The sequence below is a fragment of the Microcaecilia unicolor genome, chromosome 6 (assembly GCF_901765095.1).
Source record: "Microcaecilia unicolor chromosome 6, aMicUni1.1, whole genome shotgun sequence".
In the NCBI taxonomy this organism is placed as follows: domain Eukaryota; kingdom Metazoa; phylum Chordata; class Amphibia; order Gymnophiona; family Siphonopidae; genus Microcaecilia; species Microcaecilia unicolor.
Window position 1 is genome coordinate 188,855,849 of NC_044036.1, and position 25,662 is coordinate 188,881,510.

A 25,662-nucleotide genomic window follows, 5' to 3' on the forward strand; every position below is an offset into this window, starting at 1 on the left:
TTGCCCCGCAGACTTCCATCGGCCGGGTCCTGCCCTCACATTCATCATTTCCTGTCTGGTGGGACCTGACCAATGGAAGCCTGCAGAGCCAGCACAGGCAGCAATAATTGAATTACTGCAGGCGCTGGGGACACCTGTAAGGTACACCAGGGAGGCACGGGGTTCAGCGACGGGTAGGCAAATTAAGGGACACCACGAAGGAAGAGAGATGTTGATGTAAATCTATAATTTTTTTATATCTCTGGGCTGGTGGGGGGGGGGGGGGTGCTGTGCTGTGCCATGGAAGGACCCATCTAAGTTTGCTCTGGGCCCATCCAAAATACTGGGTCTGGTTACACTACTGGTCCCTTGTAGGCTCACAGTCTAAGTAGTACATTGTACTACTGTTGTACCTGGGGCAATGGAGGGTTAAGTGACTTGCCCAGGGTCAGCCAGAGCTGCAGAGGGAATTGAACCTGGTTCCCCAAGATCTCAACCCACTGCTGACCATCAGACGCAGCAGTGATAATTGAACCCAGTTCCCCAGGTCCACATCACGCTACACTAATAATTAGGCCACTCCTCCACTTATGCTAGTTAGGAGCTGATGTAAGAGTGTGTGCCTAAGTGTGGCAGAGACATGTCCCACCTTTGCTTTACCTCTACATATGCCCCCTTACACTTTTTAGCTATATGTTACGCAGGTATTTGCAGAATATTACTTAGGTGTTATACTTTCATTTACATATGTAGTTATGCACATCCATGCATAAAAGTTAGTGTTCTAAACATTAATATGTATAATACACTCATACATGTGAACGCCTAGGTTATGGAATTGCTCCCACAGAACTAAAAGGAACCATAAACTGCACCTCAATGAGCACAGAAGCCATCTGAGGACACAGATAATGGTCACATTACTGGGAGCTCACTGGCAAGCTCAGCAATATCATATAAATGATTTTACATGGAGAATTATAGATGCTGTGACACTCCCACCTCCTTCTGAGACTGGAGGGGATTAGGATCAGGGTTGCCAGGTGGAAAATTTTTTTCCCACCCAAACCAACCTAAATCCAGCCCAAAACCTGCACAAACTCAAACCCCGCCCCTGACACCCCCACCCCCGCGTCATCACCCCCAACCCCGCCGTCATCGGCCCCACCTCCCCCGTCATCGGCCCCGCCCAGAACGTCACTAACCCCGCCCAAAACGTCACTAACCCTGCCCCCGCGGCCGAAAAAAACGCCTAAAAAACCACCCAAAAGACAAAAAAGAAGCCCATAAAACCGCAACCCACCGCGGGCAAAAATTTCCCGCGGCGGGTCGTGAAAAACCGCCCAATTGGGCGGTAAAACTGCCCACCTGGCAACACTGATTAGGATCATCATCTGCCTTATATGGTAGGGAAGCCCTGCCCAGCGCATCCCAGGATGCACTGGGTTTTGGAGGCAGCACTGGAAGGAGGAGGGAGTGCTACTCTCTTCTTACGGTATGGTGGGAATTCAGGGGTCACTAGACCACCAAGGTGGGGGGAGGGTTGGGAAGAGGTCCACCAAACGTTCAGGCCCCTATGTCTGGGGGTTAGCACACTGGGCCACCAGGGAAACTTCATGGGGAGGGGGGAGAACCTCCAGCTTGGTCTGTTTGACAGGCCCGGGCTTTTTTTTTTTTTTTGACAGCCTGGACCTGTCAAACAATTTCTGTGGGAGGATTGTGTCTTGGGCACATGCCCAGGAACAATCCTCTCCCAGAAGTCCCCTTATAATCAAAACTAATAGTGGCATAAATTCACATGCTATTAGTTTTGATCATCAGGGTTTTAATTCCCTGCGCTGTTCCGGCACTAATTTTTCAGCGCTGTTCAGAAAAGCATGGCGATTGGCCAGGAATGGCTTCCTCTAGTATGACTGGATTAAGAAGTCACACTCTGAGTTCTGATTGGCTATTCACAAATTGTGTACACAGGCACCATTGTGAAAGTTATTTAGAATTGGATGCAGTCAGTTAAGTGTCAGTGAAATTATTATCTGGGACCATTTAAATTACTAAGTTTTGTTTGGCATTTATAGAAACTTTGCCCCCAACACAGAGTTGACACTTGAAACATGATCCTGTCAGGAGGTTTATCATCAAGTGAAAGGATTTATAGTGTTGGTATGGAGGTAATAGAGCTGGATTGGTTGTTTATAGGGCAAGCTGAATATGTTTGACAGCCATTCTGCAAGCTTAGTCTTCATATAAAATCATTTGAAAAGAAGTTGTGCTATATATTCATATAATACTTCTTGAATAGACTAACTTTACATGCCAAAATCATATATGGTAAAAATAGATTTCCCAGAATTTTTGCTTCAGTTATGATAGTAACTTAAAATATTTTGCATAATGATTTAGCATGGAGGCAGTGGCAGCAGAACACCTATTTTTTGGAGGGCAAGATCTGCCCCAACCCCACCCATGCTTTGCTCCCAGTTCCCAGTATCTAACTTAACATCCTAGAGTCACTCCTTCCCACGGTATCCAGCATCCTTCCCTACCTTTGAATCCACCACCATAATGCCCAGTATTTCTTTCCTCCCCTCCCCCATAGTCTCCAGCACTTCTCTCCACCTCCCCCCCCCCCCCCCCCCCCACGACATGTTTAGTGCCTTACCTCCCTTCCCCAGGGTGGTCATACTCCAACTGGCACAGCACCAGATGAATAGAGGCCAGCGGGCGCCAGGCCTTGAGGATCTGTGTATGCTCAAGGCCTGCCTACTCCTCCCTCTCCAAACTTCCTATTTCATGCTCAAGGCCCCACACCTACCAGCCTCAATGCTTTTGGTGATCGGCCGGATGGAATATCGTCCCCTTGGAGGAGGGAGGTAAGATACTAAACTTTTTGCCGGGGGGGGGGGGGGGTGGCACGAGGAAGATGGAGAGAACAGGAAGATGGAGCAATGTTCCCTCTAAGGACTGAAGCTGACATGAACAATAATTTTCTGTTACATTACATTGTGAGCACTTCTTACACATAACTCACACACATATGTAAACACTCACTGAGAGGCTAGAAAGAATTCCATGAGCGCTCTGCATGCTTTCCCTCCTTGTACACCTGTAGTTAACTGTGTTTATAACTACCCTGAATTTTATTCTCAGTGGATATATAGTGCAGCTTAGCCCTCTGTACAAGCACAACTTTTAACAAAAAAGAAGGACCCCCTTCATTGTCTACCAGTTGCTTCCCCCAGTACCTCTGTTACTGATGGTATTATGCATACTGTAATACACTTCAAGGAATTATGTACCAAAAAATCAAAATAATGCATGGCAAACAACACAGCATACTAAACAGAAAAGTATTTGCAGAAGTCTGGAAATATATGCAGGTACTTTAATACTTGGCTGGCTGTCAGCCCTAGCTCACCCATCCGGAATCTTCCCGTTGGCCATGTGAACAGTGAGGTTCAGCAGCACTATAACAGAAATCCTGAGGTTAATGGCAACCATAAAATAATTTAGCTATCAAATTTTTTGGAAGGTTGCCAAATGGCCATCAGTCTTCAGCTCAGCTAGCCTTTAATAAGCGGTTGAGTTATCAAACATTAGGTACACCTAATATAGATAATATGAGTTACCTGTATTAGCTGTACCTAATAGAGCTGCAGGTTGAGAAATGGGGAGGCCACTTCTGCTCCTTGAATTCTTGGACGTTACTTAACCCTCCACTGAATCAGGAATAAAACTTAAATTGTAAGCCCTTCAGGGACAGGAAAATATCTACTGTACCTGAACGAAACTTGCCTTGAACTATTGCTGAGAAATCTGAGATCTAAAACCATTCTTCCCAGGGGCTATATTTCGCAACCTGATACAATCAATGGTACTAAGCCACGCAGATTACTACAATGGAATTTATGTGGGATGTAAAGAACAAATTATAAAGAAACTTCAGACCGCCCAGAACACAGCAGCCAGGCTTATATTTGGAAAAACACGTTATGATAGCGCCAAACCCCACTGAGAAAAACTGCACTGGCTCCCAATCAAAGAACGCATTGCTTTTAAGGTCTGCACCATGGTTCATAAAATTATATACAGCGAAGCCCCGGGATACATGACAGACCTCGTAGACCTACCAACCAGAAACACAACAAGATCAGCACGAACTTACCTAAATCTCCACTACCCAAGTACTAAAGGACTCAAATACAAATCAACTTATGCATCCAGCTTTTCTTACTTAAGCGCACAACTATGGAACGCTCTGCCAAAGATAATAAAAACAACGAACGACCACCTAAGTTTCCAGAAAGAACTAAAAACAAACCTGTTCAAAAAGGCATACCCCACCGACCCAACATAAAAACCTAAGTTACTGCAACACTGCAAAACCAAAGACTGTAATGGACATACCTTAACCCTTATCCCCCCTCCCTAAATTCCCCAATGTATCTACCAAACACGAACCTTCTTTTACCACAATAACCCCTGTATTTGTTCATACCACAACTGGCGAACGCCGTTGCGGTACCATGTAAGCCACATTGAGCCTGTCAATAGGTGGGAAAATGTGGGATACAAATGAAACAAGTAATAAATAAATAAAATTCAAAACCCAATACCAGGCATACTGTGACATAATACAAAACATTACAGCTGTCACTCAGGACCTAAAGAGCAAGCCTACCATACCATAATAGCACCTACTTAGGAAAACATAGCACCACAAGCACTGCAATGGGTACTAGAACATCAATAAACCCAATTGGAAAAAGCCAGATCATCATTAACTGTGAAAAATGAATCTGTACTAAAGAGAAAACCATGCTTGTTTCATATACACAGAACACAGACACTTGCACAGTATAAAATAATTAACCACAAATTAAAAACAAAAATATGTAGACATGTATTAAACTGAATCCCCCCAAAAGCCACAGTGCAACTCCAAAGAAAAAGTGAAGCATTTCCCCCAGCATTGTGCAAATATAGAGAAAAGACAAATTTCAAAAACCGACATGTTCCAATTATACACTATAAGTTAACAAATACAAAAAAATGGAAAATATACTGCCATTTTATTGGACTAAATACATTTTTCCCATGGGCGCAGTTTGACTGTTTCATGGGGGGGCAAAGGATGGGGCGGGGCATATTAGCATATTCATTTGCATATATATATATGCAAATGAATATGCTAATATGGCGGATGGAAGGAAGGGAGAAAGAGCTGGCTTCCTTCTTTTCTCCTTACCCAGCACTCCCTCTTCCTCTCCAGTAGTATTTCCCCACCCCCTATCCCATACCATGCCAGTGTTGACCTTAGAAATGCATGATTTAGGCTCTAAAACCCTTTCTGATGTTTTGGTGCCACCTCAGTAAGTAGATTACACAAAATACTCCTTTCACCATCTATTCTTTAATTTAATTCTTTATTATATTACACGTGCCTAATGCCTCTAACCTCGAAATTCACATTCTCACGTCTCATTCACACATGGCTCACATTCCTTTAATATAGTAAACCTCTATATCTCTTTTTCATTATTTCATTATTCTATTCAGGTAGAAAAGAAAGCCACCTCAGTAAAGCCAACACACAATCTCTCCACAGCAAACCACTATACACAAACTTGTGCAAAAACACACTCATAACCTTACCAAACCATAATAGCACTAATACGAGCTACAACCTTATGCGTGGAAAGGCAGCACTGTAATTACACTGGGCTCTGAAACACCAATATACTACCTCGTGAAAAAAACAAAACAAAAAAGGCTGCAAATACTACACACTAGCAGAATACTGCACCTTGATCACACATGAAAAACACATGACATAACAGATATGACATAAGGAAATAGAAATAAGAAAATATGAAGGCAAAATACAGAACTGGAAAGTTACCTCAAGAAGTCAGACTCAGCATGCGGCAATACTAGAGAAATTGAAACTTAAATGCAAAATATCACAGATGCACATTCCCAAAAGGTGACATATTCCAATTAATAAATTCTGAATAAAATACTTTTTTCTACCTTTGTTGTCTGAGCATTTAGCTTTTCTATTCACTTTGGTCCCAATGTCTTCTGTTTTATGCAGTCTTTCCATTTGATGTTTTTTTCTCTCACCAAGTCCACCATCCTCCTGTCTACCATCTGTAGCCCTGTCCCTATCCTTCCTCCAGTTTCAGAAAGATCATGGGGCTGCACTGTTCCTGCTCGCGGTTGCTGGCTCTGCCCCAGAACAGGAAATGATGTCATAGGATGATGGGACCAGCAGTCGTGAACAGGAACAGTGCATCCCTGCAATTTATTTTTCTGTTTTTGCTGCCACTGCTGAAATAGCAGTAGAAGTAGTGGTGGCTGCAGCAGCGGGGTTTTGGATAGGGGTAGGGCCAGTGGTGTGCTGGAGCAGGCTCTCACAGGCTCTCGAGAGCCGTTTGTTAAGTTTTTAAGAATTTTGGGAGCCGGTTCTCCATGGCTACTTTAACAAATGGATCCCAAAATGCGGGCTTGGGCCCCTCCTGAATTCTCTTTTACTTTGCTGGCGAGAGAGAGCCCCCTGTTAACAATTTACCAGCACACCCCTGGTAGGGCCTATATTGCCTCTTGCTCCTGTTCTCACGATTATAGAGTGGATTCATCTGTTTGAATGAGCACTGATAAAACTGACACACACATGTGCCCATCTGACCAGCCTAAGCACCCTTATAAAGGCTAGCATTATAAAGAGGGGCATAATCGAACGTGGCACCCAAGTTTTCCTGGGGCCGTCCTCGCAGGATGGCTCCGTGAAGGGGCGGGGAAACCCGTATTATCGAAACAAGATGGGCGGCCATCTTTCATTTCGATAATATGGTCGGAAATGCCCAAATCTCAACATTTAGGTCGATCTTAGAGATGGTCGTCCTTAGAGATGGGCATCCCCCGTTTTCGGCGATAATGGAAACCGAGGATGCCCATGTCAGAAATGACCAAATCCAAGCCATTTGGTTGTGGAAGGAGCCAGCATTCGTAGTGCACTGGTCCCCCTGACATGCCAGGACACCAACTGGGCACCCTAGGGGGTATTGCAGTGGACTTCACAAATTGCTCCCAGGTGCATAGCTCCCTTACCTTGTGTGCTGAGCCCCCCAAACCCCACAAAAAAACCCACTCCCCACAACTGTACACCACTACCATAGCCCTAAGGGGTGAAGGGGGGCACCTACATGTGGGTACAGTGGGTTTGTGGTGGGTTTTGAAGGGCGCACATTTACCACCACAGGTGCAACCGGTAGGGGGGGTGGGGCTGGGTCCGCCTGCCTGAAGTGCACTGCACCCACTAAAACTGCTCCAGGGACCTGCATACTGCTGTCATGGCGCTGGGTACAACATTTGAGGCTGGCAAAAATGCTTTAAAGTTTTTTTTAGGGTGGGAGAGGGTTGGTAACCACTGGGGGAGTAAGGGGAGGTCATCCCCGAATCCCTCCAGTGGTCATCTGGTCAGTTTGGGCACCTTTTTGAGACTTGGTCGCAAGAAAAAACAGACCAAGTTGGCCAAGTGCTCATCAGGGATGCCCTTCCTTTTTCCATTATCGGCTGAGGACGCCCATGTGTTAGGCACGCCCCAGTTCCACCTTCGCTACGCTGCCGACATGCCTCCATGAACTTTGGTCGTCCCCACGACGGAAAGCAGTTGAGGGAGCCCAAAATCGGCTTTCGATTATGCCGATTTGGGTGACCCTGAGAGAAGGACGCCCATCTCCCGATTTATGTCGGAAGATGGGCGCCCTTCTCTTTTGAAAATAAGCCTGAAAGTCTTTTTGCACGTATGTGGCCACATACCCATATATAAGGCATGTTAGAAAATACCACCGGGCTTAAATATATGTGCTTTGCTGGTGGGTGTAGTTGCAGGAGTGGTCTGGGTGAAGCTTGGGCAATGGTTGCAGGTATGCACATTCATTAGAAAATACTTTGCGAATAAACATTTAAACCTTGCATTCAAGATGTGATTTCTGCCATATTACCCTAGTATTGTATAAAGACACACAAGTGAGAATATCCAATCTAGGGGACCTATTTACTAAACTGTGTTTGGTGCTTAATATCCCTAATCCCAAATTTCCAACTAGGGCTCACCTTTGTGCACTCAGCTTATAGAATAAGGTCAGTTGTGTGTGTAACTTAATAGATTAACTAGATGTTAATTGGCCTTAATTATTGGCCGGACTGTTCCTGCCAAGGGATCACAAATAGTTCAACCCTTGCCACGTATACACTAAGGAACGCCACAAAAAGGAAATCCACATATGACTGATGTCCACCCAGCTGACCCAGTCCTGGCATCAGCTGTAACAGGGGCATTAATCAGTTACCTGCCACTGTGAGAACCCATATCCAGTGTATAGCAGCACACTAGCCCACTCCTCAAATCACTTCACTGGCTCCCTGTCCGCTTCCGCATACAGTTTAAACTTCTCGTACTGACCTTTAAATGCATCCACTCTGCAGCCCCCCATTACCTCTCCACTCTCATCTCTCCCTACATTCCTCCCCGTGAACTCCGCTCACTGGATAAATCTCTCTTGTCGTCCCCCTTCTCCTCCACTGCTAACTCCAGGCTTCATTCCTTTTCTCTCGCGGCACCTTATGCCTGGAATAGACTTCCTGGATCTATACGTCTAGCTTCATCTCTACCAGTTTTCAAATCTATGCTGAAAACCCACCTTTTCACTATTGCTTTTGGCTCCTAGCTGCTACTCAATTGCCCTCCCCCTTGTCCCTTCTTTCCTTCTCACCTTTACTTCCCTCACCCGTAACTGTCCAGTCTGTCTGTATTATTTAGATTATAAGCTCTTTTGAGCAGGGACTGTCTCTCTCTTTATGTCAGGTGTTCAGCGCTGCGTGCATCTGGTAGCGCTATATAAATGCTAATAATAATAATGTGCACAGTTTGCACAGGGCACCAAGCAATGTTGCTATCTAACCCCTCATTCCCCTCGATAGTTTCTTTGGTACCGTTCCACTAAGAGTAGGCTAGTGGTGAGTGCACTGGCCTGCAAACCAGGAGAACTGGGTTCAATTCCCACTGCAGCTCCTTGTGACTCTAAGCAAGTTACAACCCTCCGTTGCCCCAGCTACAAAATAAGCACCTGTATATAATATGTAAACCACCTTGATTGTAACCAAAGAAAGGTGGTATATCTAATCTAATCCCTCCCCCATCCCATCACTACCAGGAACAAGGACACCACTGATATATAAGAAAGGCCACATATCCAATGTGTTGCCCGTCCCTAAGACGCAGATGTCTCTGAAGATGTGTTTGCCAATATCCTGAGAAAGGCAAAGTCCCAGCGGCCAAACAGATATCATGTTAACCCCCTCATTCTATAACTTGGTGCCTAAAGTTAGGTACTAATTGTGCATAGAATACTAGCCCTTGTGGGGGAAATTCTATAAAACGTGCTGAAAACTCGGTGCCAGAAAAAATCTGCACTAAGCATTATTCTATAAAGGGCGCTCTGGGATGAGAATAGCACTTACAGCTGATTCTCGTGCTAAAAGTTGAGCCCTGGTATTTACACCAGCTGAACCCTGCTATAAACACCAGTGCCCAACTCATGGCATTTTGGTGCAGAATGGTGCTATTCTATAAAACTACACACAACTTTTGGGAATACCACCCAATCCCCTCTCCTGGCTACACCCTTTTTTGAGTTGCATCCTAGGGAATTAAGGTGCCCGGTCATATAGAATAACATGCAGACAGATGTGCATGCAAATTATTGCCTATTAGCTGCAATAATTGATAGTTTAATGGCTAGTTTAATTGATAATTCATGGCTTGTTAAACAATTTACTTGCGTGTGCATCTTCAATCCATGCCAAAATTTTGGTGCCAAATTTGGGCACTATATATAGAATTCAGGGGTATGTGTGTGTAGAGACAAAACAGGCCCTGCATATAACACTACAATGAAGCACTATTCTACATGGTGAACCTGACTTTTTTTTTTTTGTTACATTTGTACCCCGCGCTTTCCCACTCATGGCAGGCTCAATGCGGCTTACATGGGGCAATGGAGGGTTAAGTGACTTGCCCAGAGTCACAAGGAGCTGCCTGTGCCTGAAGTGGGAATCGAACTCAGTTCCTCAGGACCAAAGTCCACCACCCTAACCACTAGGCCACTCAGACTTAGGCCATGTCAGCTCTCATGCAGAGGTTTGATACTGTAATAGGCCTCTAGTACACTGCTGACACATCAAGGCTAACAGAGGCAAAACAACTTTTTCAAAATAACCTATGTTTACTGTGCTGGGGACCTTCATAGAGGAGAAGCAAACATCTATGATGGCAAGAGCTGGGTCCTAAGGCCCCAAAGACACAACACTGGAAAACACTAAAACTTGTTGCTATCAGCTGGCCTGAGCCCAACCACATGGTGAAGACTCGTTAAAGATGTGGCTCCTCTTGCCCGGCTGGGCAGAGCTCACCTGCTGATCATCCTGAGTTGCTGGTGCTGCCTTGCTCAATTGTGAGCCTCTCTCTACAGTCCCTGACTTTCTACAGATCCAGTGTTCGTGTTACCATCTGTCAGGTTGAACTGTTTTCTCCAAAGTGCTTGGTGTGTCAGGTATCCTATAAATTTCAGGATTAGGGGCTCTAGTGTGTGCTGTCTTTACTTTCCCTCGACGGGTATTTAAACCTCAGTACTCTACCATCATTTTGAGTGATTCTGCATAAGCGCATTGCCTCTGATTACATTTTCTATTTACTGCATTATTGCTAACAAACAGCTTTTCTATTTTTCCTAATACCTACGCCTGGTGTCCTTTCCTTTCAGTGTTTATATTTTAGGACTGTTCTGAATTTGGATTGCAAGAGTGGGAAGTGTGTGATCTAATCCCAGAGTGCTAAATTTACCATTATTTGTCTTATTTGTACTTCCTGCTCTCTGCTGCGCTAATGATGCACGGTTATTGTGTTTAGTCCCCATATGTGTATAATGTGCACTTAAGAACACACGTGCTAGGCAAAGAGGGTAGAAATGTTATGAAGGGGACTAGGTGAACAATAGAAGGCTGGGGAAGGATTGAGATGAGAAATGGGGACTAGCTAGAGGGTAAGAAGAAATTGGAAAATTAGATAGGTGAAAAGTAAAAAAGATGGAGAAGGATGACAAAGAAGGTGAAATTTGAGTGGTCAGAGAAAAGAAAGAAAGGGAGGAAAGAGCTGTGAGGAAAAGATCAATACATCAGAGAAAGGTGTAGTGAGGGGATGGAACAAGACAGGAGGAGAGATGAGAAATAACAAATGAACAGCAGACACTGGAAAGAGGGTTAACACAAGACAAACAAGAAAGCAGAAGAGAGAAACTGGGACCAACATGATGGAAAAATAAATGTCCAGTCAATAAAGATGGAAAAAGTGTTTTGTTTTTTAAATTTATTAACTGTAATATGTTAGCTTCAGGAAATGTGCATTTGTATTATGTTTGGTACAAAAGGAAATACACTTCTGTTTTCATTTCTCAAGTGTTGCACTATACGCCAAATTTAGGGGTCCCCAGTTCAGTCCTTAGCTAAGCATTTCTTTGTCCATCCTATAGATGCTTTGGTGGGTCATGAGGCAGTGGAAGAGTGCAACAGGGATGAACAGGCTAGCATTGTGCAGAGAATATTATTGCTTAGAACTCAGAATATAAGACTTTTTCAATAATTGCAACATATTGATATCCCAAGCCTGGAGGAATTGGCATCTGTGGGCCCTGAGATGAACCTGAAGAGGAGGACCAGAATTGTGAAGAGGGCAAGAAGGGCACATTGATGGATGATGAGTTAAGGCAATGCCATCAGCCGAGGTGGAGGTGGAAGATGAGGAAGGCATTGTCGGGGAGCCATTATAGAACAGTTTCCATCAGCCTGAGGAGGTCACAAGGCCCCGAGCAGAAGGATAATATGATATCCGTATACAGTTCAAGCTCCTCTTATTAATCTATAAGTGCATTCACTCTGCTGCCCCTCACTACCTCTCCACCCTCATCTCTCCCTACACTCCTTCCCAGGAACTCCGTTCACTAGGCAAATCTCTCCTAATTGCACCCTTCTCCTCCATCGCTAACTCCAGACTCCGTTTCTTTTATCTTGCCGCACCTTATGCCTGGAATAGACTTCCTGAGCCATTACGTCAAGCTCCATCCCTGGCCGCCTTCAAATCCGGGCTAAAGGCCTACCTTTTTGATGCTGCTTTTAATTCCTAACTTGTCACCTGCTCGTAACCTTATCTTGTATTCCTCTCTTCAACAGTCCCTTTTCCCTATGTGTCCTATCTGTCTGTCCTACCCTTATCCATTATTTGTCCTGTCTGTCTGTCCTGATTTAGATTGTAAGCTCTGAGCAGGGACTGTCTTTTCTTCATGTTCAATTGTGAAGCGCTGTGTACGACTGGTAGCGCTATAGAAATTAATTGTAGTAGTAGTAATATCAGAACTCGCAAGCCACATTCATCAGAATGTCATTCTGCCCAGGGCTTCTGTGAGGACGTTCAGGGTTTGTGAGCCACTGTAGAGGAGGGAATACGTAGACTGTGCAAAGAATTGTACATCATCAGTGATAAGCTTCAGACCCTGAAATGTGCCTTGGCCTCCTTGTTCTCCCAGCTAGTTCAATACCATACAACACCAGATATACCCTTGTCTGACACCTCTACACCTGTGCATTCTCTGTACATCTTCAGTCCACTTCTGCTCCAAGTAGTGTGAGTCATCAACATCTTGTTTTCCCTAACTTTCATGAGGAGGCAAGGCACAACTCAGGAGTGAGGCAAGGTGGACTATGCTCTTTTAGTCAGCCCTGTGACCCACAAAAGCCTTTGCACCACATCACTCACCTACAACCAGCTCCCCCAAAGTGTAGCCATGGCAGAGAAACGAGCTAGAGATCAGGAGGGCTAGAGCTAACTGTGCACAGGACATAGGGAGGGCTGGGGACGGGAGAACAAAATATACATGTTCATAATGACACATGATGGGGAGGGAGGGTTTTATTGAAGACCGCACTGGCTGTTAAAAACACTAATGTATTTATGTTTATTATTGTAGGGGCACTTATAATAAAGATTTTCACTTACACACAAGAAATTTGGATGGCTGAGTTTATTCCTCACTGTCATTGCACACTGTGGGAATATATGCCCTCTGAGCTGCACAGCCTCCCTTCTCCTCATCACTAGTTACACTTGCCAACATCAATGCTTCCAGTTCAGGCATCTTATGGTTGATGTGAGGTTTTGGAGCATGCAACAGGCCTTAAACCTGCTTTACTAGGAGTATAGAGAAGTTCTTCCCCTGACCTATCCAGGCACCAGATGTGAGATTTAAATATGCCAAATGTCCCCTTGATGAAACCCTAGTCTTCCTGTGTGTCTCTTACATTTTTTATAAAACATTTTATTCACACTTGATATGCTGCAAAATAAATCCAGTCACTGATTACTGAGTGGTTAATAAAATTAAACAAAATTCAGTACTGGCAATGGAGGGGAAAAAAGGAAGGCAGAAAGAAGAGGGTAGGGATGACAGAGAGAACTAGGAGACCAGGTAGAGAAAGAAACAGGACTGAAAAAGAGGGAGAGCAGAGAGTTTAGGCATATGGCTCTTATCTAGACGATGAGTCAAAGGAAGAGAAGAGGAAAGTTTTAAGAAGAACCTTGAAGGTTTGGAGGGTAGTAGCGGACCTGAGGGTGGGTAGGAGGGAGTGCCAAAGGAAGGGGCCAAAGTAGCTGAAGACAGTGTCATGGGAGATCGAGATGGTGAGGTTTTACAGCATGCAACAGGCCTTAAAGATGTCAAGAGGTGGAGGACAGAAGGGGGGGACGGGACACAAAGAAGGTTGTTGGAGGAAGACCGAAGGAAACGCAAAGGGAAGTAGGGGGTCAGGAGCTTATTCAAGTAGGCCGGTGCGGTGGGGGAGTGGCATTTGAAGGCTAACTTATAATGGATAAATGAGGAAATGAGGAGCCACTGTTCAGAAAGGAAGAGCAGGGTGACAGTGAATAATTTTAACAGCCATAGTTTGGATCAACTGCAGACGATTTAAGGGCAATAGGGGAAGGCCAGTGTAAAGAGAATTGAAGTAATCAAACTGAGAGATAACCAAAGTGAGGACAAAAGAACGAACAGAATGAGGGGAAAGAGAGGAGCATACAGAGCAGATACGGTGAAGCGCAAAGAAGGAAGTACGAACCACAGAATCAATCTGTGCTTTAAAAATGAACTTGGAGTCCAAAAGGACACCAAGAATCTTGATGGAGTTGCTGAAGTGAAGAGGTGTGTTATCAACAAAGAGGTCTGATTAACAAGAGACGGCGTGACGTCACAAGGCTGAAGTCACTCCACCCAAGAAAGTTTTCATTCGCCCCGATGCAGCCGTTACAATCTTGGTACAATTTAATTGATATGGTTACAAGCTTCACCTACTGCCTTCAGGCCAGATAATGGGCTAGGCACGCTCCTGTCATCTCCTGTTAATCAAACCTCCTTGGTTATCAAGGATGGGAAGGGGTGAAAAAAGACTGGAGAAAACTATAGCCTCACATTTAGTAGAGTTGACAAAAAGTCTGTTATCTCTGAGCCACTCCTGGAGATAGGAGTTAAAGACAGTGAGAGGCGAGAAGGGGTCTGATACACAATAAAGAACCAGAATGTTGTCAGCATAACAGAAATGGAGACTGAATTTCTCTTGGATTATGGTTACAAGTGGGGCCAAAAAAATATTAAATAGAACGAGGGAAAGAACTGAACCTTGAGGGTTCAAGGGACAGACTGGGAAGAGTGAGTCAGAATGTAAGAGTTGGAAAGTGTGATTAGACAGATAGCTGGTGAACCATAAGTGAACAGTTCCAGAGATACCAATAGAATGGAGTTTCCGGAGAAGTGTGTGATCAACCAAGTCAAAGGCAGAAGATAAATCAAGAGAGACGTTAACAACAGAGAGGTGTTGATCAAGGGTGATGCAGATGGTATCATGGAGAGTCAGGAGGAGAATTTCAATGCTGTGGCCAACTAAAAAAACTGGCCTGGAAAAGGTAAATGATATTGGCTTCTTCAGTGAAGAAAGCCAATTATTAAAAAAAAAAAAACCAAGCTTGTCAACAATCTTGCCAAGAAAAGGAAGGTTAGAAGTGGGACAGAAATTGGCAGGAAGCGGAGGGGTCAAGATGGGGTTTCTTTAAAATTGGGGTGAACAGAGCGTGTTTGAAGGAGGGGGGGTGGAATTCTCTCAGACACTGGACTGTAGAAGGGGACAGAGATGGTGTAAAAGGGGTTGTGTAAGACAAATGACAAGGAAGGCGGGCCAGGGGTCAAGTGACGATGAAGTTGGACAAAGTGATTGAAGGGCCTTAAGAACTGAGGAGGTCAATGGAGGGTTAAAGGAGGACCAGGTTGTCATGGGGTTAGGAAGGAGGGGGAGGGGAGGAAATGGCTGACAGGTGGCACACAAAAGGCAATCTTGGAAGACCAGGCATCGTCTAGGGCAGAAAGGGAGAGAGAGGAGGGATCACAGGAGGAGGGTGATTAGAAGCAAGAGAGATACGGCAGTCAAAGAACTTAAGCTTAGCTAGCCTTGTGGCAGCTCATAATTCATGGAGACGCAGCCTATAGCGGGACAGACAAGACAGGGAGCAGATTTTGTGCCATAGATTCTCCATATGGCGTAAGTGGGACTTCACTAAGTGAAGAGAGTGGGTGAACCAGGGAGGAACAAGCAGGGGGGGTGAGAAGGGTAAGGAATGAAGAGGATCAGCATACTAGTCAATCAGCTGGCAAAGGAAGAAGTGCAGTTGGAGAGATCCTGAGGTCCATGAGGAAGGCAAGAGAAGGGAGGGCCGAGGCAATAGGACCAATAGTGGTATCCGTGAGAGGGCAAAATGAAATGCTGGACATGCAGAGAGTTGGGAAAAAAGGAGACAGGGAGAGAAAAGGTAGAGGAGTAGAGGCAAAGACAAAAAGACAGAAGGACGGTTGTGAAGTTGCACAAACGAGGTTCGACAGATTACCGGCTGAATGGGTGGGAGTGGAGACATGTTGGGTAAGACCAAGGCCAGCCATACAGGGAGAAAAAGGAATCAGCTGAGGAGAAAGAGGGAGGTTAAAATCACCAAGAAGGAGAAGAGGGGAATAAAGGGCAGAGGGAATTCTGAGGGAGGGGGGATAAAGAAGAGCAAGATGAAACATCAATGAGGGAAGAGAGACGTGAAGAATGAGGGCATCCAACATAGTATGATATTTGAAAGGGCATGGCCCTCAGAGTAGACTAAATAAGAGGCTACATGAGCGCTAATATATCAAGTGTAATGTGGGTTGGTACATCACAGCCTTGATGATCTCAGAGGCTGGTTGCTGCACATAGAGGGAGTCATTTGTGTGGAGAGAAAGAGCAAGTTAGTGTTTGTAAGGTTGTGGGTGGGTGTAGCGAGCTCACCTAGTAGTTATCCCCTGTTGAGCTTGCCATTTTCAAAGCAGTCATGGATGCCAGATTGTGACAGAATATAGTATCATGACAGGATTCTGGATAAGAAGCACATACGACTTGGAAAGAGAAGAACCAAGACCCTTGTAGTCGAAAAGACAACTAAAACATAGCGAAGGGAATTTAAAAATTGCCAGACGATGGTCTAAATATTCAAATATTTAATAACAAAATCCAAGCCTCAACACAGACTGCATTTTAGCCTAAAAGGCCTGCATCAGAAGTCTCAAATGGATGTTTGCAGGATACAGTGTTAAGGGCAGAACTGAGAAAGTGCGCTGTAAATTTAAAGAACACTGCATCTCAACAAATAATGGAATAAGCAGCGCTGGAAAAATACCACCAGATCAGTGCATCTGAACTACTCCCTAAGGCACAATGCTAATGAAATGCAAATATAAGTATGCTCATAGCGTTGAGCATTAGGGAGTATGGTGGGAGGACAGTGTCCAGGAATGAGCAGAAGAGCATGCAGTGGTGTGCTTAACCCCAACCCCTTCACTCAAATTTTTAAAAAAATCTGACCTGGCCCTGGTGGTCCGGTGGATCCCCAGACCTCCCCACCCCCCTCATGAAAATAGATAAAACCCTGGTAGACCAATGGGACCACTGGTCAGGACAATAACCCATCCAGGACTATCCCCCCCAACCCCCTTATATGATATCAAAGCCCCGCCCCCGCCCTAGGATGCACTGGGAAGGGCACGGAGCCTCCATTTTGAATGCGGTGACCCAGGAGAAGAGAGTGCTACTCCCTCCTTCGCTTCTAAATGTTTGGGGACACTAGACCACTGGAGCAGGTAGGGGTGGGGTTGCCCACTGGGCCACTAGGGAAAGTTTTTAGTGTTGGGGGGTTAAGGGGATAGAGGCCCACCCTACCTCCCCCTATGTCTGGGGAGGGGGCCTGTAAGCATGCAAATGCATTAGACAGGGCTCCCCAATGCTCTGCCAACCCTAACGCCAGCTCTGAGTTGGGGAGGAATAGGTAATGCTCTGTTTTGCATGCATTTATATGCTACTGGCGGTCAGAGCCAGCGAGCTCATTGTTTCACGTGCTCACTGGTTCTGATCATGGGGCAGGAGCAAACGCCGATGCTAGTACAGCGCTAATAGCCACTAGCATCCGCGTTTGCTTCTGATCATCAGGTCATCAGATATTTAAACCCAAAGGAGACAAGGCAGGGCACACATCCATTCACATACAGGACATACACATACACTCAGACCCCCCCACACACACATTCAGAAACAGGATACACCTTCTGCTCCACCTTAGCCCTGACAGAAGAACCGACACTCATTCACAGACACACACATAGAATCAGAAAGACAGGCAGACACTGACAGGCTGATGATCAGAGGTAAACGTGGGCGCTAGAGGCCATAAATTTTATTTTATTTATTTATTTAGATCATTTATACCCCGCCTATTACCACATAAAGCAGCCCCTAAGTGGCTTACAATGAACTAATGAATCAGTACAATGACAGTGGGAGGAAGAAGGGAAAAGAATATAGCTACAAATTTAATCAAATAGGTAACATAGTAACATAGTAGATGATGGCAGAAAAAGACCTGCCCGGTCCATCCAGTCTGCCCAACAAGATAAATTCATATGTGCTACTTTTATTTGTACCTGTCCTCTTCAGGGCACAGACCGTATTAGTCTGGCCAGCATTATCCCCAACCACCAGCCCCACCTCTCACCACCAGCTCTGGCACAGACCGTATAAGTCTGCCCAGCACTATCTCCACCTCCCAACTACCAGCTCTGGCACAGACCGTATACGTCTGCCCAGCACTATCTCCGCCTCCCAACCACCAGCCCCGCCTCCCACCACCGGCTCTGGCACAGACCGTATAAGTCTGCCCAGCACTAACCCCGCCTCCCACCACCGTCTCTGCCACCTAAACTCGGCTAAGCTCCCAAGGATCAGTGGCATTCCTAGGGGGGCTGACACCCGGGGTGGATCGCCGATGTGCCCCGCCCCCGGGTACAGTGCGACTCCTCCCCCCCGGCGAAAGAACCCCCCGGGTGCACGCTGCTGGGGGGGTGCCGCGCGCGCCCGTCCCCCGCCTGTTCCATGCTCCCGCTCTGCCCCAGAACAGGAAGTAACCTGTTCCGGGGCAGAGGGAGCATGGAAGGAACGACAGACAGGCACGCGGCACCCCCCCCCCCCCTCCAGCGGCATGCACCCGGGGCGGACCGCCCCCACCCCCCCCCCCCCTAGGAACTCCACTGCCAAGGATACATTCCTTCTAAACAGGATTCCTTTATGTTTATCCCACGCATGTTTGAATTCTGTTACCGTTTTCATCTCCACCATCTGCCGCGGGAGGTCATTCCAAGTATCCACCACTCTCTCCGTGAAAAAGTACTTCCTGACATTTTTCCTGAGTCTGCCCCCCTTCAATCTCATTTCATGTCCTCTCGTTCTACCGCCTTCGCATCTCCGGAAAAGATTCGTTTGCGGATTAATACCTTTCAAATATTTGAAGGGCAAGGAAAAGGAAAAGAAAAGAAAGAAGGAAGGTAAGGTGTCCAGAATCAGATCTTGACTTGCTGAGACGCTGCAGGCAAGGAATCAGAGCCAGCGATCAAAACAGGAATGCAGGCAGCAACTGGAATCAGCAAAACAGGGCCCCGTCATCCTGCAGCACTCTCCAGGCACGAAGCAGCCGCAGAAGAGTAGACCAGCAGAAGGCATTGCCGGAGACGACCACCCCAGTCCAGCAGCAGAGCCGAGAAGGCCTCACGACGAAGCAATGCTCAAAAGATCTTCCCATCGTGAAGGAGGCCCCGATGCCCAACAACCAGCCACGGACAGCGCAGCAAACCAACATGGAGTGGAGCAGTCTGATGAAGAGGCCGAAGGAGAGCCGGATCAAGCAAACAACAGTAGTACTACTAGCCATTCTAGCACCCATGTTTGCCTGTGCAGGGCGTCAGACTTGTCAGAGTTTGGGAACTGTTCTCTTATGTGTTACATTTGACTCTATGCTAAGTTTTATACATATATCTGCAATGAGGTTTGAGGCAGCTTTTTCAAATTATGGATTTTGAATAACTTAAAACCTATGCGGTCCCAAGAGGATTTTAGTCCCAAAAGGATTGGTCTTCAAGCTATGATACTACCCACACTGGACTACTGTAATTCGCCCACTACAACTTACTCAAAATGCTGCAGGGTGGTTAGTGACAGGTGTCTCCAGATTCCATCATATAACTCCATACTGTATTTTGAATCATTACACCAGCATCCAGTACAATATCAAACCCAATTTAAGATACTACTTTTAATCCATACAGCCCTCAAAAATGATGTTCCTTATTATCTAACATCTACTTTAAGGATTTATATTCCTTCTCATGATTTGAGATCTGAAGGACAGATATTTGTTCACACCGGAGCCTGCAAAAGGCCTCTCTGGTACTATGTAAGCCACATTAAGCCTACAAATAGGTGGGAAAGTGTGGGATACAAATGTAACAAAGGTAAAATTATGTATCATACCTGATAATTTTCTTTCCATTAATCATAGCTGATCAATCCATAGACTGGTGGGTTGTGTCCATCTACCAGCAGGTGGAGATAGAGAGCAATCCTTTTGCCTCCCTATATGTGGTCATGTGCTGCCGGAAACTCCTCAGTATGTCGATATCAAAGCTCCATCCGCAGGACTCAGCACTTTGAGAATTACACCCACAAAGGGACACTCTGCCCAGCTCACCACCGCCGAAACGGGGGAGGGGAATTAACCCAGCTCATCCCCACACAAGTGGGGGAGGGGAATCCGTCCAGCTCATCCCCGCGGAGAGGGGGAGGGACACCACACCCGCCGATGTGGGGGGATCTGGCTTATCCTGCAACCGCAACCGCGGGAGGAGCTGACTGACCCTAACACCGCCGAAGTGGGAGGGGTACAAAGCTGCCCTATAGCCGCACAAAGCGGGAGGGAGCGCCAGCAGAATTTAGGTCTCAATCCAGCCCCGTAAAACGGAGGGGAGAGGAATGCAGCAGCTCACTGTAACACAAAATCGTCAACTCCTGAAGAATCCAATTGAAAAAACTTGAACACGAAGTCCTCCTGAACAGGAACTGAAGACTAAACTTGAACCTGAAATGCAACCAGAATATAAACAGTACAGATATCTGGGAGGGGCTATGGATTGATCAGCTATGATTAATGGAAAGAAAATTATCAGGTATGATACATAATTTTACCTTCCATATCATCATGCTGATCAATCCATAGACTGGTGGGATGTACCGAAGCAGTACTCACCCAGGGCGGGACATAGAAATCCCTGACCGCAACACTGAAGCTCCAAACTGGGCTTCCGCCTGAGCAGCCACAGTCAAGCGGTAATGCCTGGAGAAGGTATAAGCCGATGCCCAAGTTGCCGCCTTGCAAATCTCTTCCAAGGAGATGGACCCGGCTTCTGCCATGAGGCCGCCTGCGCTCTAGTGGAGTGAGCATTCAGCTGGATAGGCGGCATCTTCCCCGCAGCCACATAAGCCGCTGCAATGGTTTCCTTGACCCATCGTGCTACTGTAGGCTTGGCAGCCTGCAGACCCTTACGAAGACCTGCGAACAGCACAAACAGATGATCCGACTTCCTGAAATCATTGGTCATTTCCAAGTATCTGATGATGACTCGTCTCACATCTAGATATTTGAGAGCAGAGTACTCCTCTGGGTAGTCCTCCCTACGAAAGGAGGGTAGGCAGAGCTGCTGATTCACATGGAAGCGAGAAACAATCTTGGGCAGGAAGGAAGGCACTGTGCGAATAGACACTCCTGCCTCAGTGAACTGCAGGAAGGGTTCCCGACATGATAGCGCCTGGAGCTCGGAAACTCATCTGGCTGAAGTGATAGCCACCAAAAAGACTGCTTTCAACATCAGGTCTTTCAGAGATGCCCTTAACAAGGGTTCAAAAGGCGGCTTCTACAAGGCTCTTAGCACCAAATTGAGATTCCACGCAGGCACCACCGAGCGCAGAGGAGGGCGTAGGTGATTAACTCCCTTGAGAAAGCACACCACATCTGGCTGCGAGGCCAGGGAAGCACCCTTCAGGCGACCCCTGAAGCAAGCCAGAGCCGCTACCTGGACTTTAAGGGAACTGAGCGACAGGCCTTTCTCCAGACCTTCTTGCAGGAACGCCAGCACTGAAGAAATTGGAGCAGTGAAGGGAGAAAGTGAGCCTGCCTCACACCACGATGCAAAGGTACGCCAAACCCTGGCGTAAGCAATAGAAGTAGAGCGCTTCCTTGCTCTCAGCATAGTGGCGATGACCTTGTCTGAGAAGCCCTACTTCCTCAGATGCTGCCGCTCAATAGCCAGGCCGTAAGACCAAAGGGGGAGGGATCCTCCATCACCACGGGACCCTGATGCAACAGGCCCGGCCCCGCTGGCAGCCGCAGAGGGCCGTCCACTGAGAGCCTGATCAAGTCTGCATACCAGGGGCGTCTGGGCCAGTCCGGACCCACCAGGATTATCCGGCCCGGATGCTTTGCCACCTCGTCTAGCACCCTGCCCAACATGGGCCAGGGCGGGAACACATAGAGAAGCTCCTGTGTCGGCCACTGTTGGAGAAGAGCATCTACTCCCAGAGACCGAGGGTCCCGTCCTCTGCTGAAAAAGCGCGGCACTTGGCAATTGGCCGATGACGCCATCAGATCTAGGCTCGGCTGGCCCCAGCGCTTCGTGATGTCCAAGAACGCCTGAGCCGATAGCTGCCACTCTCCGGGATCCAAGGTATGGCGACGGAGAAAGTCCGCCTTGACATTCATGACTCCGGCAATGTGGGCCGCCGACAGCTGTTCCAGGTTCGCTTCCGCCCACTGGTGTAGATTCATGGCCTCCTTGGCTAGAGGGGCGCTCTTGGTACCTCCCTGGTGATTGACATAGGCCACAGCCGTGGCATTGTCCGACAGGACCCGTACTGGCTTCAATGCCAGTACCGGGAGAAACTCCAAAAGCGCCAACCGAATGGCTCTGAGTTCCAGGAGGTTGATAGATCACTTTGCCTCTGCAGGAGACCAGAGCCCCTGCGCTGTACTTCCCAAGCAGTGGGCTCCCCAGCCCATCAAAGAGGCGTCCGTTGTGACGACAACCCACTCCGGGGTCAAAAGAGGCATCCCTGCGGACAACTTGTCTGTCCTCAGCCACCAGCTCAGCGCCTTGCGCACCGCTGGGTTCAAGGGAAGGCGCAGAGTGTAATCCTCCGACACTGGAGTCCAGCGCTGCAGCAGAGAGAGTTGTAGTGGTCTCATATGAGCCCTGGCCCAGGGCACTACTTCCATCGTGGCCGTCATAGAGCCCAACAGCTGCACATAGTCCCAAGCCCGAAGAGGAGAGGCTACTAGGAACCGGTCCACCTGAGCCTGAAGCTTGACAATCCGATTGTCTGGCAGGAACACTCTGCCCACTTGGGTGTCGAAACGAACTCCCAGATACTCCAGGGACTGAGTCGGGCGCAGCTGGCTTTTCTCCCAGTTGATGATCCACCCCAGGGAGCTCAAAAGAGCAATCACCCGGTCTACAGCTCTGCCGCACTCTGCATAAGAGGGGGCTCGGATCAACCAGTCGTCCAGATAAGGATGGACTTGTACTCCTTCCTTTCGTAGGAAGGCCGCGATGACCACCATTACTTTGGAGAAGGTCCGCGGAGCAGTAGCCAACCCGAACGGGAGGGCTCTAAACTGGAAGTGTCGGCCCAGGACTGCAAAACGCAGAAAGCGTTGATGAGGAGGCCAGATGGGAATATGCAAGTAAGCTTCCTTGATGTCCAAGGATGCCAGGAACTCCCCTGCCTTCACTGCCGCTATAACAGAGCGGAGAGTCTCCATTCGGAAGTGCCGAACTTTCAAGGCCCGATTGACCCCTTTGAGGTCGAGGATAGGCCGTACAGAACCTCCTTTCTTTGGTACCACAAAGTAAATGGAGTAACGTCCCTTGCCAAGCTGATCTTCTGGCACCGGAACGACCACACCCAGGCGGATCAGATTGTCCAAAGTCTGCTGCACTGCCACAGCTTTGACCGGAGACTTGCAGGGAGAGTGCACAAACCCGTCTCTTAAGGGTCGGCAGAACTCTAGCTTGTAGCCGTCTCTGATGACTTCCAGCACTCAAGCGTCTGAAGTTACCCTGGTCCACTCGCCCAGAAACGAGGACAGGCGTCCTCCAATCTGCACTGGGCCATGCACCAGGGCCCCGTCATTGGGTACGAGACCCTGAGGGAGGACCGGAGGACGCACCTCCGTGACGGCGGTCTCTGTGAAAGGAATGCTGCTTGGGGGAGAAGTTCCTCTTGAAGGAAGAGGGGGCAGAGGAGCCCGACTTGCCCGGGCGATACCGACGGGCTTCCTGAAACCGTCCTTTGGAGGAACCGGGGCGGGCACCACTGGCCCGAGCCCTGACCTCTGGTAACTTCTTGCCCTTAGACGTGCCGAGATCGGTCACAATTTTGTCCAGCTCGACCCCAAAGAGCAGCTTGCCTTTAATAGGCAACTTAGCCAGGCGAGACTTAGAGGTGTAGTCAGCAGACCAATGCTTCAGCCAAAGCCAACGCCGTGCAGAGACTGTCTGAGCCATACCTTTAGCCGAGGCTCTCAAGACATCATACAGCAAGTCTGCCAAATAAGCCAAGCCCGATTCCAGGGCCGGCCAATCAGCCCTCAAGGAAGGATCCGAGGGGGAAGCCCGCTGCACAATCGTCAGGCACGCCCTGGCCACATAGGAGCCGCAAACAGAGGCCTGCAAACTTAAAGCAGCCGCCTCGAAGGACGACCTTAAGGCCGCCTCCAATCTTCTGTCTTGGGCGTCCTTTAGGGCCGTGCCACCTTCCACCGGCAACACCGTTTTCTTAGTCACCGCAGTGATTAAAGAATCCACGGTAGGCCAAAGAAAAGGCCTCCTGTTCACCTTCAGGCAGAGGATAGAGGCGGGACATAGCCCTAGCCACTTTGAGGCTCGCTTCTGGGACATCCCATTGAGCCGAAATCAAGGTGCGCATGGCCTCATGCACGTGGAGGGTTCTAGGCGGGCGCTTCGTCCCCAGCATAATGGCAGAGCCAACAGAGGCTGAGGGAGAGACGTCCTCCAGAGAGGAAATCTTCAAAATGCTCATGGCCTGCACTAACAGGTTGGGCAAATCCTCTGAGCGAAAGATCCGCGCTGCAGAGGGGTCATCCGCTCCATCCGAGCGGGAATCCGTCTCCTCCAAGGAATCCCCAAAGGACCGTTGGGAGAACTCAGACACGCTGCCCTCATCTACATCAGAGGAGACAGAGTCCTCTAGGGCCTGGAAATCCATCCGAGGGCGTTTGCTTCCGGAGGCCTCAACCCCTTTATCGGACAAGGGAGCAGGGGCAGCGTTTTGCATAAGGAAAGCCTGATGCAGCAGCAAAATGAACTCAGGGGAGAAACCCCCCAGACTGTGCACTTCTGCAGCCTGGGCCACGGCCCTAGACGCACCCTCAACCGGCGCTCGCGAGAGCGGGGGAGAAACATGCTGCGCATCCAAAATGGCGTCCGGCGCGAAACTGAGGAGCCGCGCGGGAAGAACGGCGCTTAACTTTGGCCGCTTTTTTGCCGTCGCCCGAATCAAGGGCGACCATAGCATTAACGTCTCCCACCTCGTGAGCGGCCCAAGAAGAAGCCGTCCGAGCAGAGTGGCTGGCCAAAATGGGGGGGGCGAGCAGCGGGGGATGGGCGTTTATGGCGGGAAAAACCGCCGCACCGGAGGAAGAACAGGGACACTGACTGGCCTCCCAACTGACGCCCAAAAAAGGCGATTCAGGTTTTGAAACCCCCGCATCCCCGCTAGATGCGCACACGCGGTCCAGGGAGCGATTCTTCGCGCCCTCGCCCTCCGACGCCATAGGCCACGTGGAGACCGATCGGGGAACCCCCTGCCCGCTACAAAAGGTAAAAATTACCTGCTTCTCGCTCCGAGCTGTAACGAACTGGTGTCCCAGTGAGCAGCTGATATAAACGTTGAAATAAACGTTGAAATAAACGCCCTTAAAGGACGTCCAAATTTTTTTTTTTTAAACGGAGCCAGCGGGAAGGGGGAGAAAAGGAGGGACCTGGCACCACCAGGTTTGCACTTGCTCAAGAAGAGCCCTCAACCCCAGGTACTCAACAAAACCTAGCCAGAGCT

At 47.9% G+C, this 25,662-nt stretch overlaps 1 protein-coding gene across 1 annotated transcript in view; it reads right to left on the minus strand.

Moving 5' to 3' along the window:
• Nucleotides 1–25,662, minus strand: part of CAMKV (CaM kinase like vesicle associated) — a 148,852-nt gene that overhangs the window by 39,466 nt on the left and 83,724 nt on the right. The gene's annotated exons all lie outside the window — the stretch shown is intronic.